This window comes from Somniosus microcephalus, chromosome 3 (genome assembly GCF_052327205.1).
Source record: "Somniosus microcephalus isolate GS21.2 chromosome 3, FLI_Smic_1.0, whole genome shotgun sequence".
Taxonomy (NCBI): Eukaryota; Metazoa; Chordata; class Chondrichthyes; order Squaliformes; family Somniosidae; genus Somniosus; species Somniosus microcephalus.
This window is the reverse complement of record NC_140989.1, coordinates 203163667-203184513: the sequence shown is the minus strand read 5'-3', so window position 1 is coordinate 203184513 and position 20847 is coordinate 203163667. Positions and strand designations below refer to the sequence as shown.

The 20847-nt window shown below is 45.9% G+C and overlaps 1 long non-coding RNA gene across 1 annotated transcript; it reads left to right on the top strand.

The window, feature by feature from the left end:
- The first annotated feature begins 4497 nt into the window (after nt 1–4497).
- Nucleotides 4498–17501, top strand: LOC147121676 (uncharacterized). The gene is made up of 3 exons (XR_015077594.1): nt 4498–5032; nt 5160–5228; nt 16107–17501. It is a non-coding gene; the product is annotated as an uncharacterized LOC147121676 (long non-coding RNA).
- Nucleotides 17502–20847: the final 3346 nt, after the last annotated feature.

Below are 20847 nucleotides of genomic sequence, written 5' to 3'. Positions count from 1 at the left end.
GGATTGTGGATGCATTGGTAATAATTTTCCAAAACTCCCTGGACTCGGCAAAGGTCCCGGCAGACTGGAAAACTGCTAATGTAACACTCTTATTTAAAAAGGGCAGTAGACAGAAGGCTGGAAACTATAGACCGGTTAGCCTAACATCTGTGGTAGGTAAAATTTTGGAGTCCATTATTAAGGAGACAGTAACAGGACATTTGGATAATCATAATTTAATAGGACAAAGTCAGCATGGAAGGGGAAGTCATGTTTGACAAATTTGCTGGAGTTCTTTGAGGAAGTAACATATAGGGTGGATAAAGGGGAACCAATGGACGTAGTGTATTTAGACTTCCAAAAGGCATTTGACAAGGTGCCACACAAAAGATTATTGCTTAAGATAAAAAATCACAGGATTGGGGGTAATATTCTGGCATGGATAGAGGATTGGCTATCTAACAGAATGCAGAGAGTTGGGATAAATGGTTCATTCTCAGACTGGCAATCAGTAACTAGTGGTGTTCCGCAGGGGTCAGTGCTGGGTCCCCAACTCTTTACAATCTATATTAACGATTTGGAGGAGGGGACCAAGTGTAACATATCAAAGTTTGCAGATGATACTAAGATGGGAGGGAAAGTAGTGAGTGAGGAGGACATAAAAAACCTGCAAGGGGACATAGACAGGCTAAGTAAGTGGGCAGAGATTTGGCAGATGGAATACAATACTGGAAAGTGTGAGGTTATGCACTTTGGCAGGAAAAATTGTAGAGCAAGTTATTACCTTAATGGCAAGAAACTGGAAAGTACTGAATTACAAAGGGATCTGGGGGTCCTGGTGCACGAAATTCAAAAGGTTAGTGTGCAGGTGCAGCAAGTGATTAAGAAGGCCAATGGAATGTTGGCTTTCATTGCTAGTGGGATAGAATATAAAAATAGGGAGGTATTGCTTCAGTTGTACAAGGTGTTGGTGAGACCGCACCTGGAATACTGCGTACAGTTTTGGTGTCCATACTTAAGAAAGGACATACTTGCTCTCGAGTCAGTACAAAGAAGGTTCACTCGGTTAATCCCGGGGATGAGGGGATGGACATATGAGGAGAGGTTGAGTAGATTGGGACTCTACTCATTGGAGTTCAGAAGAATGAGAGACGATCTTATTGAAACATATAAGATTGTGAAGGGGTTGGATCGGGTGGATGCGGGGAAGATGTTCCCGATGATGGGTGAAACTAGAACTAGGGGGCATAGTCTTAGAATAAGGGGCTGCTCTTTCAAAACTGAGATGAGGAGGAACTACTTCACTCAGAGGGTGGTAGGTCCATGGAATATGCTGCCCCAAAAAGCTGTAGAAGCTACATCATTACATAAATTTAAAACAGAAATAGACAGTTTCCTAGAAGTAAAGGGAATTAAGGGTTACGGGGAGCGGGCAGGAATTTGGACATGAGTCTAGGTTCGGATCGGTCATGGCCCTGTGGGTAGCGGAGCGGGCCCAGGGGCCGTGTAGCCTGATCCTGCTCCTATTTCGTGTGTCTAATTCTGTTAGATTCAGGAGATGGTTCTGTGATAGTGGATTGGCAGTTAGGATCAGATCAGCCATGATCTTATTGAATGGCGGAGCAGGCTCGAGGGGCCGATTGGCCTACTCCTGCTCCTATTTCTTATGTTCTTATGTTCTTATTGAGGAGGATTCTTGCGATGACTTTCCCTGTGGCAGGCAGCGGGGAAACTCCTCTGTAATTACCGCAATCATCTTGAAGATGGTCACAATTACGGCGTCTCTGAAATCCCCTGGCATGCTCTCCTCCTTCCAGATAAGAGAAATGAGTTCATGAAATTAGGCCAGTGGTGCTTCTCCGCCATGCATTAGTGCCTCGGCGGGGATTCCATCTGCTCCTGAGGCCTTGTTCTTCTTCAGTTGTCGGATGGCCTTTTCAACCTCATGCCGGGCTGGGGTTGTGCTGAGATGGTGGTGGGTAGCATGCTGTGGGATGGAGTTGAGGACACTCGTGTTGAAGACAGAATCATGGTTAAGGAGATCTTCGAAGTGCTCCTTCCAGCGGGCACTGACTGCCTCTCTGTCCTTGATGAGTACCTCTCCGTTCTTTGAGCACATAAAGCTAGGTTGACACTCCAGTGCAGTGCTGAGGGTCTGCTGCACTGTCAGAAGTGCCGTCTTTTGGATGAGATGTTAAACCGATGCCGTCTGCTCTCTCAGGTGGATGTAAAAGATCCCATGGCACTATTTCGAAGAAGAGCAGGGGAGTTATCCCCAGTGTCCTGGCCAATATTTATCCCTCAACCAACATCACTAAAACAGATTATCTGGTCATAGAAACATAGAAGATAGGAGCAGGAGTAGGCCATTCGGCCCCTTGAGCCTGCTCCGCCATTCGATGAGATCATGGCTGATCATCCAAATTCAGTACACTGTCCCTGCCTTCTCCCCATATCCCTTGATCCCTTTAGCCTTAAGAAATATATCTAACTCCTTCTTGAATATATTTAATGAATTGGCCTCCACTGCCTTCTGTGGTAGAGAATTCCACAGGTTCACCACTCTCTGGGTGAAGAAATTCCTCATCTCTGTCCTAAATGGCTTACTCCTTATCCTTAGACTGTGACCCCTGGTTCTGGACTCCCCGGCCATCGGGAACATCCTTCCTGCATCTAGTCTGTCTAGTCCTGTTAGAATTTTATAAGTTTCAATGAGATCCCCTCTCATTCTTCTAAACTCCAGCGAGTATAAGCCCAATCGACCCAATCTCTCCTCATACGTCATTCCTGCCATCCTAGGTATCAGTCTGGTGAATCTATCCAAGTCAGTACCTTGTCCCCAATCCCATGTGCCTTAACTTTACACGCTAATCTCTTATGCGGGACCTTATCAAAAGCCTTTTGAAAGTCCAAATACACCACATCCACTGGTTCTCCCTTATCTATTTTACCTTTTACATCCTCAAAAAATTCCAGTAGATTAGTCAAGAATGATTTACCTTTTGTAAATCCATGTTGGCTTTGTCCGATCCAGTCACTGTTATTCCAAGTGCTCTGCTATTACATCTTTTATAATGGACTCTAGCATTTTCCCCACAACCGATGTCAGGCTTACCGGTCTATAATTCCCCGTTTTCTCTCTACCACCTTTTTTGAATAGTGGGGTAACATTAGCTACCCTCCAATCCATGGGTACTGTTCCAGAGTCTATTGAATTTTGGAAGATGACCAGCAATGCATCTACTATTTCTAGGGCCACTTCCTTAAGTACCTTAGGATGTAGATTATCAGGCCCTGGGGATTTATCGGCCTTCAATCCCGTCAATTTCTCCAACACCATTTCCCTACAAATACTGATTTCTATCAGTTCCTCCCTTTCATTAGACCATATGTTCCCCGACATCTCTGGGAGGTTATTTGTGTCCTCCTTTGTGAAGACAGAACCAAAGTATGTATTTAATTGGTCTGCTATTTCTTTGTTCCCCATTATAAATTCCCCTGATTCTGACTGCAAGGGACCTACGCTTGACTTCACCAATCTTTTTCTCTTCACATACCTATAAAAGCTTTTACAGTCAGTTTTAATGTTCCCTGCAAGCTTACTCTCATACTCTATTTTCCCCTTCTTAATTTATCCCTTTGTCCTCCTTTGTTGAATCCTAAACTGCTCCCAATCCTCAGGTTTACTGCTTTTTCTGGCCAATTTATATGTCCTCTCCTTGGATCTTATGCTATCCCTAATTTCCCTTGTTAGCCACGGTTGAGTCACCTTTTTTGTTTTATTTTTATGCCAAACTAGGATGAACAAATTCTGTAGTTCATCCATGCGATCTTTGAATGTTTGCCATTGCCTATCCACCATCAACCCTTTGAGTGACATTCCCCAATCAATCCTACCCAACTCGCGCCTCATACCATCGTAGTTTCCTTTATTTAGGTTCAGGACCCTAGTCTCTGAGTCAACTACTTCACTCTCCATCTTAATGAAGAACTCTATCATATTATGATCACTCCGACCCAAGGGGCCTCGCAGAACAAGATTGCTAATTAATCCTTTCTCATTACATAATACCCAGTCTAAGATGGCCTGATCTCTAGTTGGTTCCTCGACATATTGGTCCAGGAAACCATCCCGTATACACTACAGGAATTCCTCCTCCACAGTATTGTTACTAATTTGGTTAGCCCAATCTATATGTAGATTAAAGTCACCCATGATAACTGCTGTGCCCTTCTTGCACGCGTCTCTAATTTCCCGTTTAATGCCATCCCCTGTGGAAGTGTAAATAAAATGGCCAACAATCTAGCTAGCAAAATGGCTTCGCAAATGGCTTCGCATAGAAATGAATTGCACAAAGTAATAATAGATGTTTTTAGTTTCGAAAAGGGAGTAAAAGAGGAATTTCAGCTTTGCTAAGTGCAAGCAAAGCAGAACTGGCAGTTTGCCAACTGAGGTAAGAAGGAAGAGGGACATCTGCACGTAGACCTGTGGTTTAGTATTAAGGAACAATGAGGTCACGAGGGCTTAACTGCTAGGTAGAAGATTGAATCACTACAGGATATGGTTAACTAGCTATTGTACGGTATCCAATCACAATTCGGCACCTCAGAAAGACATACGCTGCGGTGAGACAAGATAGGAGCTTGTGGTCCAGGTGGTTAGACTGGTAGGGATAAGAAGCGGAATTGAAAGAATAGGCTTTGTTTAATAATAGTTGTTTTGTTAAGAAATTAGTGTTGCTGACCAATGATGTAATGGCCACGTGATTATCTGGAACTTGTTTACTCCAATGTATAAATATGAGCCTCTTGTAAACGTTCATTGGAGTTGTAAGTATCAACCTTTGATTGTACTGCTCTCCCCTTGTACAAGTAAATAAAGGTATTGTTTGCCAGTTACCAGGCGTCTGAGTCTTGCTCGAACTTCTACAGTATTTCTTGGAGGTCCCACCGAGATCGCTTACTACTTGACAGGGAGCGGACGCCAAAGTTGTGACGTTCCGGGGAACGGTCCCTGACTGGCCAGGGAGTGTCTCTTGAACACTCAAAACCAGTAAGTCTTCCCCGGTAACAGGTACAATTGAGTCCCGCTCGTCGGCAAGTGTACTGCGATCTGTGAGTAGACTCAGTTCAGGGTTCGGTTGACTTTAAGTAATCATTTTCTCCTTTATCGACTATAGTAAAGAGAGGATCGGTTCTCGGAAAGTCGGACCCTGAAAGTACTGGCACGTAGAGAGTAAGAGATACCGGTAAGGTTTAAGGGTTAAGACTGTCCGGACAGCAGAAGGTTAAGACTACTACCAATGAAGGAGTAGCATAGTTGTAGGAAAACCGGCGGGTTGGAATCCTAAACTGGTTGGTGGGTTAAAGTCCCTAAAAGTGGATGTGTAACGGGTTGAAGTCCCAATAGTGGGAAAACCAGCGGGTTGGAATCCCAAATAGAAGAAGGAGGTGGAGGCGGGTTAGAGTCCCGGTAGAAAGAATAGGTTAAGAATCCGCGTGGCGTAATAAATTGCTGCTGTAAGTACTTAAATTCGTGTTTATTGTTCGTGGTGGTCTCTCGGTTTCGAGCCTTGTCACAGCCAATCAACTGAGCCCAAACGGACAAGGAGAGTGTTAAATCTCTAACGCCTAGCCTCAGGCCGGTTATTAAGAGGGCAAATGCCCCACGTGAAGGCCAGGACCATAAAGTAGGCGCCAAGACCCTGAGACACCTTGAGCGGCGAAAGTTGGAGATTCTGTGACACTGGTTCGATATTGATAAAGACCACTAGGATTGTCTGATAATGTTTGTTAATTGCTATGTCTGATTTTGTTAATTCTTATAATGTTGATGAAGTGTTGCGACAACTGTTCGGATTGTTAATTATAATCCTCATATTGTGGTGTATAATTTTATGCTACGGAATCAAAGTATTAATTGTTAAGAAGGTAAGAAAGACGTCGTCAGGTTAAGAAGGTTCCTGTTTCTTGTATGATGGAAACAATTATCCTTGTGTGATAGGGAGAAATAAGAAGGGGCGTGATCCTTGTGTGATAGGATCCTAAAGTTGTTAAGTTGCTGTGTTAAGGACTCAGTCTGTAGGGACGTAAAACGCAGACTGAGAATTGACTATATGTTTAGTTAGAGCATAAGGATTATGATCTGTATACCCCTTTGGGTTTTCGCGATTTTTTATTATCTTCGTAATATTATTATGTGCATATTTTTGTGCGTCAATTGTCTGTGAGCTCGTAGGAAGACATAACAGGGAACTCAATAAAGGAGGTTGTGTCTCAGAAACACTTAAATTGGTGGAGAGTAAACAGTGATCGGTTGATCGACACACCCGTGATCTGTGTCCAACAGTATCTCACGCACCCAGACTGAGCCCGAATTAAGAGCCCAAATGGGTCACGTGACGGCCAGGTGAAGTGGGCGTAGAGAACTCGGTTGGAACGGAAGGATTGTGATACCGAATACCTGTGATAACCTCAACCATTAAGAATGGGTGCCGGAGCAAGTAAAATACCAGAAAAAGGCACACCAGCCTGTTATATGCTCCAGAATTGTGGTCAGACATCAATAAATGGGCAAAATGGACCAAAAAGGGAAATAGACCATTTCCACCAGATGGTACATTTAACCTCGACAGGGTAACTTGTCTCGAGGAGTGCCTCTTAAATGGGGACCCAGGAAGGAGTGGTAAGAAGAAGGTGAACTGGTCAGCGTTTGGGGACTGGAAACGAGAAGCTGAGAAAAGACGTGAGCAAAGTATCGAGGCTAGTAATGCAGGCCGTAGAAAGAAAAAGCAAGTCGAGGAAGGCAAAGAGCATGTAGAAGATTATGTGGAGAGAATGGAGGAAATTATGGCTCAATACTCGGGAATGGAAAAGGATGATTATCAAGCGCCCATGGTCAGCGCATTGGTAAATGGCCTTAGGCCAGATTGAAAAGAACCCCTAAAATTAGTCTGCCTTGGGTGGAGACAGGAGACCCTTCCCCGGTTAATCTCCATATTAAAGGACTTACAGGATAGAAATGTATCCCCAACAAAATAGGGGAAGGGGACGTGGAAACAGGAGAGGTTTCGGAGGCAGAAATAGAGGAAATATGGGGCAAGGTGGACAAGGGAATAACTGTGGCCAAACAGGACACTGGGCCAGAGATTGTCCATCAAAAACCCAACAGTTTGGAGGTCCTTGGAACCAAACTGGAGGATATAGTACCTCCCCTCAAAATCATGGGATGGGACCCAACGGGAATCCAGCCCAAGCATATCAAAGGCCACAGACAGATTTTACTGTACAAAATCCGTTCGGAAACAATCGACAAGATGATCGTTACTATAGACAAGATCAGAATCGGACCTATTGACTACCCGAAGCAGATCCAAGTGCTCCCCGAAACCAGATGCCCGTAGTATCCCTAAATTCACAAAGTGAGCCCAAAATTGAATTACAAGTGAATGGTCGGCCTGTATCATTCCTAGTGGACACAGGTGCCACTTTTTCAATGTTAGGAAAAGGTGATTCAGTGGGAATGCCCTTATCTGGAAAGAAAACCCCGGTGGCAGGACTAACTGGAATAACCCAACAAATGGAGGCACCACTACCTATCGCTGTAGAGATTGAAGAATATATATAAGGGAACCCACTCATTTTTGCTATCGGACGAAGCATCTATGAATTTATGTGGAGGAGACTTGTTGTGCAAAATGAACGCCACAATTATTTGCTCTCCAGCGGGGGTTACAGTTGAGATTCCTGTAGACAAATGTTATGCGTATCCAGTGGTAGAGGTAAAACTCCCTATTCTCTATGCATGGGAAATTTTAGATCCAAATATAAGCCCGGAACTCGCTAGTCTAGTGGGTGCTTGGGGATGCGTCACTAATTCGATAATACAGTACCAGAAGTCTATAAAACTGAGAGTGGCATTTGAAACTATACTGTACAGCCTATTATGATAAAACAGGACAGGACCTTATTATGCAGAACTTTTACCAACCATTCCTAAACCTAAAATATCGCCTGAGCATAAAACAAGTTTTTATAGGTCCAGAGGGTATTGCTGCAGCTGTTGAATTATCATCTATTACTGGAACACTCTATAAGGTTAAAAGATGCCTACCCACACTGCACTCTTGCAGTTGCTCAATCCTATCATTCCAAAGATTTAGGTCCAATGGTCAGACGAATGCAAATGCTGACAACATCGAAAACGTGGGAAAGAACTGGAGCCACGTTAACAGAATATGGAAAAGAAGGTTTCTCAGTCACGTTCAATTGGAAACTAGTTGTCGATGGAGTTCTGATAAAAAAAAGAGGCCAAGGGCAGGACTGTGGCTGTGCCAGGAAGCAGAAACGCTTTTAAAGGAGGTACCTGACGTCATGTGGGCGAAACACTCAAAGGAGGTAGGAAAAATGTTGACTGCACAACCTTACAAGGTCACAATTAATCCAGCAGCACCATTGCCCAAGAAATCTCAGTATCCATTGTCAGGGAAGGCGGAAAAAGGGATCGAACCAGTAATTGAATCATTGCTAACACAAGGTATAATTATCCCGACGACAAGTCCATGTAACACACCTATTTTGTCAGTAGAAAAAGCCAATAGCGAGAGGTGGAGATTTGTACAAGACTTAAGAACAGTCAACGATGCCGTATTCCCCACATACCCGGTGGTGCCGAATGCAGCTACCTTACTCCCTACTGAGGAGGACGGAGAGCCTCATTCCTGTGAGATGGTAACCCAGCTAATCACCAAACCACGAGTTGACCTGACCGATGTACCAATATCCAACCCTGATCAAGTATACTATGTAGATGGGTCAGCCTTAAGAAATGATCAGGGTCAGCCTAGAGCTGCATACGCAGTGGTCCCCCAGAATGAGGATGTCGAAGCTGCTGCGCTCCCGGACTCCTTTTCAGCTCAACAAGCAGAATTATTCGCCTTAACTCGAGCATGTATTCTAGCCACAGGCCAATCGGTGAACATTTATACCGACTCAAGATATGCCTTTGGGGTAGCTCATGATTATGGACAGATTTGGAAAATTTGCGGTTACCTGACATCATCAGGGACAACCATTAAAAATGCAGAGCAGGTAGAGAAGCTTATACAAGCCATTCAGAGACCAAAACATTTGGCTATCATTAAATGCCAAGCACACACTGGGCATTTGGATGTAGTAGCACTTGGAAATGCTAGGGCAGATAACGCAGCCAAATTGGCCGCATTGTCTGACAAGGGCCCACAAGTTTTAGCCTTCCCTGTTAGGGAAAGAAAAGCAGTAGAACAACCACCCACCGTTAATGATGTGCTAGCCTATCAATCGCAAGCAAGCGCAGAAGTGTCAGGATGGGTTAAAAATCAGTGCTTTAAGAATACAGACGGTTTATGGGTCCATCATGACGGCCGCATGGTGGCCCCTCAATCTCTTTTACCATGGATTGCCCGATGTGTTCAAACATTCACCCATGCGGGCAAAGGGGGGATGGCAGATTATATTTTAACAACTTTGTATGCACCAGGCATTTCGGCTATTGCACAAGAAATTTGCGCCAATTGTGTTACCTGTCAGACTATGAATCCGGGTAAGACAGAGAAAGTACTGTCTGCCTCCCATCCAAACCCCACGGGTCCTTTCGTACATTTACAGATGGATTTTATAGAATTACCAGCATGTATGGGATTTAAATATGTATTAGTCATTATAGAGATGTTTTCAAGATGGGTTGAAGCTTTTCCGTGTAAGAAAAATGATGCTGTTACTGTAGCCAAATGCTTGTTGAAAGATATTGTGCCTCGCTTCGGGATACCGGTTAAATTGTGTAAGGGGTCGTTTTAACGAGCTTATGGTGTGCTAAATCGGTTTTGATTTTCGCACTACTCGTGAGCGGTTTCGAAGCGCTCCCCCCTCACGGTTCTCGACACTGGGCTTATTGCCAGACAACCTTTGTGTGTTGGCCCAACTCGTGACTCGGAAGACAAATGGTCAGATGAGACAGATTGAGTTTTAAATCAAAACGATCTTTATTTTTGAAAGAGAATGTACACAGAGAAAAATGGCAAGAATAAATGCAGGCGAAAAATAACGTTTCTCACAGAGGACTAAATTATACACTGACAAAAATAACTTTAAAGCATATAAACAGTTCTAAAATAGCGATAAACTAAAAGCGGGGGTGAGGGAAGCGCACGGACACATCGAGGGATAAATCACACTCCTGACTTACAAATACCCTTAACGTTACAAACCCTCCCGTTACTGAATATACCTCAATTATGTCAGTTAGGTAGAGTTGGGCCTTTATGCTCACCAGAATTTCAAAACCCTTCTGGACCTTGGTACTTCTTGTTACGTCTGGAATTTCTGATCTTCCTTATGGGACCGGCTCCTGGACCCTGTTACTTGGTGTCGTCTGGGACCTCCGACCTTTCTTATGGGACCGGCTCCTGGACTCGCTCTCCTGTACAAACTTTGGAAGTCCTCTGAAATCCTCGAGCCGTTTTCTGTTCCGCACGGTCCTCGAACTCCTGATGGTAACTGGACTTGGACTTCACGGTGTGAACCGTCTCCGGAGGAGTCTTCCTTACTCTGGTCGAATCTTAGACTGACTTGCTGACGATTTACCTGAACGGTTATACTCTTTTCTGGCCCTAATCTTGGCGCCAAATCAACCGTTTTCCTTTGTTAAGGTTGCTTTAACAAAAGCAAGCACATTAATTTTAACTGCTCGCAAATCGAACTAATGGGAATCCGATTAGTGTCCCTTCGTTTGTGTGTGCTCAGCGGTTTCTGAGATCGGTTACCGCTCTGCCAGCGATTAGCGCACCTTCAGGTGCTAATAATTTTGTTTACTGCTGTAACCACATTACAATATCAAAAACAGTAAGGTTCTGGATTCTTCTAATCGATGATGACTCAGTGTGTGTGTCCTTTTGAACTGGGCCATGAGAACTGCCAACTCCATTCTGTGTTCTCACAATGTGGCCACTTCAGGGGCCCTACCCGTATATTGTATTTCATGGATTTTTGCAAATCCTACAGTCCCCCCTGTGATACAATGAGCATCTTCAATCGTCTTTGTATCATAAAATGTCTTTGGGTGAGCACAAATCCGTTCCCTCCCCAACTGACCTTCCCCGTAATTTACCTTGCCATGGAGTGTACCTCGCCCGCACTTTCCTCATTCCGAACAACGAAGTTTGAGAAAACATTTCCTATCGGAGAAAACATTCAAACAATGTACAGACTCGCCTAGAGTCATAACATAATCTTATTTCAATAATACAAAACCATCCAATGTACAAAACAATCCAATGGAATACCTTATACATTCATTCTAAAATAACAATAACTAAACCTTATTCTCCAAAACTATATATATCTATGTACATCTGCCGCCCGTCTCCGGGCGGCCAGCTTATAATCTGCGGGGACTGTCGCAGGCCTCCCCCTGTGGCGTTCCCACATCAGTCTCAGCTGCTAGTCCCTGGCAGCCTGTGGCTGCTGGCTGTGGACTGTTTAAATTTCCCGCAGCTTTCTTACGGGGGTTTCTTTTTGCGAAAACCGGCGACCAGACCTTTTTCGGTTGCGGTTTTCTCTCTGACCGTCTGACGGTCACCACATATGAGGTTTCCTCACAGGTCGGACCCTTGGCTGGAGTTTTGGCCCTGGCTGCAGTTCGTGGCTTCCCCACGACTGCCGGCTGTGGGCTTCCTCCCGCAGGCTCCGCCTCCCTAGGCTCTGGGTCAGCGGCAGGCACCTCTTTGCTACCTGGGACTCCAGGTTGAGAGTCCCCGCCCCCAGACGCCACCTCTCTAATGCTACACTGAGGGGCAAGACCTAAAACCTCCGGCTCCTCCCCTTCGCCGCAGTCGGGGGCGGGACCTTCGTCCTCCGACTCGGCTTCATTATGACCAGGGACAGGACCTGGGACCTCCGGCTCCTCCCCTTCTGGGTGATCGGGGACAGGACCTGGGACCTCCGGCTCCTCCCCTTCTGGGTAACCAGGGACAGGACCTAAGACCTCCGGCTCCTCCCCTCCTGGGTCCCAGAACAATGGGGGAGTCTCCCGTTTAGATGAGACCACTCCTCCCCTCACGCAGGCTGCACGTCCAGCCTGTGTGACCTGTGGCTGCAGCTCCTCTACAGCGTTTGACTCTTTACTGGCCTTTTCAGCCCCTGCTGTCTGTTTCCCTGCCTCCGGCTTAAACAGCTTGCACTGTTTAATATACCTGGCAGCTAGCCAGTAATCTAGTTTTATCTCCTCTTCCCTACCCACTCCTGTACTGGGGGCAGGTATCCCCTCACCACCCGCTGCTGGTGGCTGAAAATCTTCATGAACCATTTTAAAAACCTTTAGCTGACCCTCTAAACTGCCAGCCCTCGCTGTTAACCTAGCATTCTCCTCCCTTAAAGCCTGCTCAACTAACTTAGCCTCCGCAACCTGGCACCGCAGCTATTCCTCCATTTTACTGGAGGTCTTTTCCTGTGCATGTCTTTCTGGGGGACACAGGTCGACAGGCTGCGCTGGCTCTAGTCATTGTGGGGGGGCAGAGGTGGGGGAGGGAACTACAGCAGCTGTACTTCCCTGGCCAGTCAGAAGAAACCGCATGGCCTCTAAAAATGACTCGATCCCAGCGGGAGCAATTTCTGTCTCTGCCTTTTGGACTGGGGCTGTGGGAACCTTTTCCCTTGTGTCCTTCCAGGGATTCTTACAGTCCCTGCGCCAATGCCCCTCCTTCCCGCAACCGTAGCACGTTTGCCTGCTTTGGTTGGGACGGCTCCCTTCCTGGCGCCACTCTTTACGGGGCTGGTCACCAGGCCTGACCTCACAAACCTCCCCTTTTTGCTGGGGTGTCTCACTATCCCTCCCGTTTCTAAAGGTGACGGTGAGTTGGCGGATTACCGTTGCCTCCGTGGTCAGAGGGTTTCGGGGGTCGAACCAGGCCATTGCCTGCATTCGAACGCGGGGCAGGGAGTTGTTCATAAGGCACCTTAGCCAGTGAACTAACTGTTCCCCGTTCAGGTGCGCTCGCGCCGGCATTCCCGGGCACGCATCCTGGTAGACTGGCCACAGCCTGTCCGCGAACGCCTGCGGGAATTCCCCGGGGAGCTGGACTGTTCTCTCTACCCGGGAGAACGGACTCCCCTCGTTCATCCCCATGGCCTCCAGGATCTCTTCCTTGAGCTTGCCATAATTCTCCTGACCCCTCTTACACTCATCGGGTAGCATCTGGAGGAGATCGCTACCCAGGGAGAACAGCATCATTTTGGCCTTTTCTGCCTCGTCGCAGTCATTCACACAGGCCGCCTGCTCTATCTCCCTAAAGTGCAGGGAAGGGTCCCCCCTCATGGTGAGCTTGGGGATGTAGCTCACCATGGAACGCAATTGTTGCGTACCGTGTGGAATCTGGAATTGGTTCTGGATGTCCCCAGTTTCCCCGTCGTTACCGGGTGGTCCGTACCTCCGCTGTATAACGGGGTACACCGGTCCCGGTCCCTGACTCTCTCTTGGGCTAGCCTGGTCTACCTGGGGTTCTTCATCCCCCACCTGCTCCTGTTCCCAGACCTCTGGAAAACTAAGGGCTAGGGGTGGTGGCTGTGCAACCTCAGGTTCCCTAACCCGTTTAGTTCTAGGGGCTGCCTGCGGGACTGCCCTGACTGGGTTGCCGTTAAATTCGGCCTGGCCGATTTTTGGGCTAATGAGACATATCATCCCCTTTGCTTTGGCCAACTCCATATGTAGGCTTTCAATTTCCTGCCTACAGGGGCCGTGGTCTGCTTCCTCAAACCCCTGAGCGCAAGCCACCTTATAAGCTGCTTTTACCTCGGCTACTTTCTCCTCCTGTGCCTTAAGTTCCCCCGTGAGACTGCTAATTTCCGCCTTTAACTTCCTTTCTCTTTCCCTGAATTCTCTTGCTTGGTACTCAACATGTTCTACCCTAAAACTAGCACTCCCCTCTAACTCAGCTATCTTGCCCTTTAGCCTTTCTACCCTGGCTTGGTGCTCACGCTGTACTTCAGTGGCCTGGCTTTCCATGTGCTCTACTTTGCCCCGATGATCCCGGACCATCACTGCCCTCTCTTGGCTTATTGCCTCCAGGGCCACTAGCACTTTCCCTTCTGCTGCAACCTTTTCCTGCAGCTCTTGGGACAAATGCCTAATCTTAGATTCTTTACTGGCCACCGCGTGGTCCAGTACCAGAACCTGCTTTTTATAACACATGAGCCATACCGCTTTCTCAATGCCCTTGCGGTGCTTTTTACTAGCCGTCCACTGAGCGGCTGCCTTTAGGGGACGCTCGGCTCCTAACATGTCATACACCCATTTTTTCGCTACATTGACTTTCCCACACACGTAGGAAGCTAACTTATCTTCCATCACATCTGTCTCACCCGAGTCTTTGTCCACCACACAAGGTTTCTGTAGCCAGTGTCCTGCCACGGTCGCCATTCTGTAAGGGGTCGTTTTAACGAGCTTATGGTGTGCTAAATCGGTTTTGATTTTCGCACTACTCGTGAGCGGTTTCGAAGCGCTCCCCCCTCACGGTTCTAGACACTGGGCTTATTGCCAGACAACCTTTGTGTGTTGGCCCAACTCGTGACTCGGAAGACAAATGGTCAGATGAGACAGATTGAGTTTTAAATCAAAACGATCTTTATTTTTGAAAGAGAATGTACACAGAGAAAAATGGCAAGAATAAATGCAGACAAAAAATAACGTTTCTCACAGAGGACTAAATTATACTGAGAAAAATAACTTTAAAGCATATAAACAGTTCTAAAATAGTGATAAGCTAAAAGTGGGGGTGAGGGAAGCGCACGGACACATCGAGGGATAAATCACACTCCTGACTTACAAATACCCTTAACGTTACAAACCCTCCCGTTACTGAATATACCTCAATTATGTCAGTTAGGTAGGGTTGGGCCTTTATGCTCACCAGAATTTCAAAACCCTTCTGGACCTTGGTACTTCTTGTTATGTCTGGAATTTCTGATCTTCCTTATGGGACCGGCTCCTGGACCCTGTTACTTGGTGTCGTCTGGGACCTCCGACCTTCCTTATGGGACCGGCTCCTGGACTCGCTCTCCTGTACAAACTTTGGAAGTCCTCCGAAATCCTCGAGCCGTTTTCTGTTCCGCGCGGTCCTCGAACTCCTGATGGTAACTGGACTTGGACTTCACGGTGTGAACCGTCTCCGGAGGAGTCTTCCTTACTCTGGTCGAATCTTAGACTGACTTGCTGACGATTTACCTGAACGGTTATACTCTTTTCTGGCCCTAATCTTGGCGCCAAATCAACCGTTTTCCTTTGTTAAGGTTGCTTTAACAAAAGCAAGCACATTAATTTTAACTGCTCGCAAATCGAACTAATGGGAATCCGATTAGTGTCCCTTCGTTTGTGTGTGCTCAGCAGTTTCTGAGATCGGTTACCGCTTTGCCATAATGGGAATCCGTTTAGTGTCCCTCCGTTTGTGTGTGCTCAGCGGTTTCTGAGATCGGTTACCGCTCTGCCAGCGATTAGCGCACCTTCAGGTGCTAATAGTTTTGTTTACTGCTGTAACCACATTACAATATCAAAAACAGTAAGGTTCTGGATTCTTCTAATCGATGATGACTCAGTGTGTGCGTCCTTTTGAACTGGGCCATGAGAACTGCCAACTCCATTCTGTGTTCTCACAATGTGGCCACTTCAGGGGCCCTACCTGTATACTGTATTTTATGGATTTTTGCGAATCCTACAATTGTCAAGTGACAACGGATCCCATTTTACAGGAACTGTAATTAAAGAACTATGTAAAGCTCTACAGATTAATCAGCACTTCCACTGCAGTTACCATCCCCAATCAGCAGGATTGGTGGAAAGATATAATGGAGTGCTGAAAAAAAAAACTCGCAAAACTCAGTGAAGAAACAGGACTTAAATGGGTTGAACTACTACCTTTAGCATTGATGACGATGCGATCCGCAACCAACAGGACTACAGGACTGTCACCACACAAAATCGTCATGGGAAGGCCACAGAGACTACCTTTCTCAGCACCCTTCATGGCCAAGCAAATGGACATTCACAAGATGGAAGAAAATATGCTGAACTACTGCATTGCACTAACCAAATGTATTTCTAGTTTCCACCAACAGGTAAAGGAGGCCCAGGTTGAACCTGCAGATGAACGTTGCCACAACCTCGAGCCAGGAGACACCATCTATATAAAGATCTTCAGAAGAAAGAACGACCTGGAACCTCGATTCGAAGGACCGTTCCAAATCCTCCTTACCACCAACACTGCCGTGAAAATCAGGGAAAGGCCTACATGGATACACGCATCACAATGTAAGAAGGCTCCAGCTCTGAACCAAGGCCCAGAAGGAAATAGCGAAGAGAAAGAAAAGACTTTAAAGGACTATTGAAACCATGTTCCAAAAATTGTTCGCGTGTGTTGCCCTAATAACCAGCTTGCACGTAGCTAAGGAAGTAACCAGGAAAAGAGTGCACTTGACTACTTACTAGCAGAACAAGGAGGGACATGCGCTATAATAGGACCTACATGTTGCACTTATATCCCTGATAACTCAGAAGAGGTATACAGTCTTGTAGACAAAATGAGAGAAAGTGGAAAGACAGCACCTGAGAATGGGGAGACTATTTTGGCAATTTGGCCATGGGGAGTTGGTGGGATTGGCTAGTCAATGGACTAATTTGGCTAGTGGTAATAATAATTAGTATCTTCCTAACTCTGGCTATGCTTAAATGCTGTTGTAATAACATGGGTCAAATGTTAACTAAGCTAGGGCCTGCGAAGCTGATGGTCCAGATGGAAATCAAAAGTCCAGAAGAGGAGGAGATAGAACGATTGAACAAAATTGAGATTTAAATTTAAAGATTGTCCTTGGAAAGGACAAAAGGGGGGAATGTGGAAGTGTAAATAAAATGGCCAACAATCTAGCTAGCAAAATGGCTTCGCAAATGGCTTCGCATAGGAATGAATTGCACAAAGTAATAATAGATGTTTTTAGTTTCGAAAAGGGAGTAAAAGAGGAATTTCAGCTTTGCTAAGTGCAAGCAAAGCAGAACTGGCAGGTAAGAAGAGGGACATCTGCACGTAGACCTGTGGTTTAGTATTAAGGAACAATAAAGGTCACGAGGGCTTAACTGCTAGGTAGAAGATTGAATCACTACAGGATCTGGTTAACTAGCTATTGTACGGTATCCAATCACAATTCGGCACCTCAGAAAGGCATACGCTGCGGTGAGACAAGATAGGAGCTTGTGGTCCAGGTGGTTAGACTGGTAGGGATAAGAAGCGGAATTGAAAGAATAGGCTTTGTTTAATAATAGTTGTTTTGTTAAGAAATTAGTGTTGCTGACCAATGATGTAATGGCCACGTGATTATCTGGAACTTGTTTACTCCAATGTATAAATATGAGCCTCTTGTAAACGTTCATTGGAGTTGTAAGTATCAACCTTTGATTGTACTGCTTTCCCCTTGTACAAGTAAATAAAGGTATTGTTTGCCAGTTACCAGGCGTCTGAGTCTTGCTCGAACTTCGACACCCAACCTCCACATTACTGTTTGGAGGTCTGTATACCACTCCCACTAATGTTTTCTGCCCCTTGGTATTTCTCAGTTCTACCCATACAGATTCCACATCATCAGAGCTAATATCCTTCCTTTCAATTGTGTTAATCCCCTCTTTAACCAGCAATGCTACCCCACCTCCTTTTCCTTTTTGCCTATCTTCCCTGAATATTGAATACCCCTGGATGTTGAGTTCCTAGTCTTGGTCACCCCGGAGCCATGTTTCCGTAATCCCAATCATATCATATCCGTTTACCCCTATTTGCGCAGCTAATTCATCCACTTTATTATGAATGCTCTTCGCATTAAGACACAAGGCCTTCAGGCTTGTTTTTTTAACACTCTTACACCTTTTAGAATTATTATTTACTGTGGCTATGTTTGATTTAAACCCTTGATTTCTCTGTCATTATCACTTTGCTGTTTGTGAGCGCTTGCTGTGCGCAAATTGGCTGCTGCATTTCCCGCATTACAACAGTGACTACACTTCAAAAATTGGCTGTAAAGCGCTTTCAGACATCCAGTGGTCATGAAAGGCGCTATATAAATGCAAGTCTTTCTTTCCTGAGTTGGAGTGGGGAAATCCGCGGGTTAGTCCAGCGTTGTGTGGGCCGAGGCCGTGTGAGCTTTCTCCTTTCAACCCTTTCTTTCCCCTCATGCGGAGCCGCCCTGTGTCTGTTGGAAACCGCTTGCGCGTTTGAAGAGTGCCGTCATGGAGAGAGGTGGCCTTATTGGGGGCGGGGGAAGGAATGAAAAAGACTTTGCAGGCTCCGGGCCTGTGGCAAGGCCGTAATAATCGGTCTGACTCTCTCTTTCAATGACTTCAGGCTGAGTTAATAAAATAGCTGAAGGCGTTATCACGCTTTTCCTCGTACCTCAGACTCGGAGCTTTATATTCATGGCCATGTGCTTCTCTGACGGGCGGATAGGCCTAGGCTGGGCGCTGGTGCCCTTTGAGATGCTGCCGGCTATTTGTGAAAGGGTTGGAGAGGAGGCAGCTGCTTTTGTCACTACAGGATTTATGGTGATGAGGTCGAGTGGGTAAAGTCGCTCAGTGCCCTGTTTATTCCTCCATTTCTCTCATGTGCCATCTGCCTCCGCCATTACTGGTGCTGTTAATTCAAGTCGCTGGCTTTCATCGTTAATGTTGGGGTTTGGTATCAAAATAAGTGGGAAGTTCTGCTTCCACAAGGGAGAATGTGGACCTGGAATTTTAGCCCAGTCCCACCGAGTGTGCACCAATCGAGCATGTGGTGAGCACTGTGCTTGTTGCTCCTGGTTCATTTCCTGTTAAGCAAATGGTCGATGGGGTGGAGCAGTCCTTGAACAGCAAATGGGCACATCGTATAAATTTAGGATAAACACGGGAAATGCTGGAAACACTCAGCAGGTCAGGCAGCATCTGTGGAGAGAGAATCAGAGGGGGTTGGGAACCTGAGCAGGGAGACAGAGGAAAGGGAAACAAGGATAAAAGCAAAAGATAGGAAGGAGAAAAACAAAAGTGGCAGTCAGAGATATCAACGGTTTAAATCGAACATGGCCACAGTAAATAATAATTTTAATAGGTCTAAGAGCATTAAAATAACAAGCCTGAAGGCTTTGTGTCTTAATGCGAGGAGCATTCGTAATAAGGTGGATGAATTAGCTGCGCAAATAGAGGTAAACGAATATGATTTGATTGGGATTACGGAAACATGGCTCCAGGGTGGCCAAGGCAGGGAACTCAACATCCAGGGGTATTCAAAATTCAGGAAAGATAGGCAAAAAGGAAAGGGAGGTGGGGTAGCATTGCTGGTTAAAGAAGGGATTAACACAATTGTAAGGAAGGATATTAGCTCTGATGATGTGGAATCTGTATGGGTAGAACTGAGAAATACCAAGGGGCAGAGAACAGTGGGAGTGGTATATAGACCTCCAAACAGTAATGCGGAGGTTGGGGATGGCATTAAAAGGGAAATTAGAGAAGCATGCAATAAGGGCACAGCAGTCATCATGGGTGACTTTAATCTACATATAGATTGGGCTAACCAAATTAGTAACAATACTGTGGAGGAGGAATTCCTGGAGTGTTTACGGGATGGTTTCCTGGACCAATATGTCGAGGAACCAACCAGAGATCAGGCCATCTTTCAACGTGGATTTACAAAAGGTAAATCGTGCTTGACTAATCTACTGGAGTTTTTTGAGGATGTAACTGGTAAAATAGATAAGTGAGAACCAGTGGATGTGTGTATTTGGACTTTCAAAAGGCTTTCGATAAGGTCCCGCATAAGAGATTAGCGTGTAAAGTTAAGGCACATGGGATTGGGGGCAAGGTATTGACTTGGATAGAGAACTGGTTGGCAGACAGAAAGTAAAGAGTTGGAATAAACGGGTCTTTTTCCGAGTGGCAGGCAGTGACTAGTGGGATACCGCAGGGATCGGTCCTTGGACCCCAGCTATTCACAATATATATTAATGATCTAGACAAGGGAACTAGATGTAATATCTCCAAGTTTGCAGACGACACAAAGCTGGGTGGGCGTGTGCGCTGTGAGGAGGATGCCGAGAAACTCCAGTATGATTTGGACAGGTTGGGTGATAGGGCAGAAGCATGGCAGATGCAATATAATGTGGATAAATGTGGGTTATGCACTTTGGTGGCAAAAACAGGAAGACATTATTATCTGAACGGCAATAGATTGGGAGAAGGGGAAGTGCAATGAGACTTGGGTATCCTTGTGCACCAGTCGCTGAAGGCAAGCATGCAGGTGCAGCAGGCGGTTAAGAAGGCAAATGGTATGTTGGCCTTCGTAGCGAGAGGGTTGGAGTACAGGAACAAGGATGTCTTGCTGCAGTTGTACAGGGCCTTGGTGAGGCCACACCTTGAGTATTGTGTGCAGTTTTGGTCGCCTTATCTGAGGAAGGATGTTCTTGCCATGGAAGGAGTTCAGCGAAGATTCACCAGGCTGATACCTGGGATGGCAGGAATGACGTATGAGGAGAGATTGGGTCGACTGGGCTTATATTCGCTGGAGTTTAGAAGAATGAGAGGGGATCTCATTGAAATTTATAAAATTCTGACAGGACTGGACAGACTAGATGCAGGAAGGATGTTCCTGATGGTCGGGGAGTCCAGAACCAGGAGTCACAGTCTAAGGATAAAGGGGTAAGCCATTTAGGACAGAAATGAGGAGGAATTTGTTCACCCAGAGAGTGGTGAACCTATGGAATTCTCTACCACAGAAGGCAGTAGAGGCCAATTCATTAAATATATTCAAGAAGGAGTTGGATATATTTCTTAAGGCT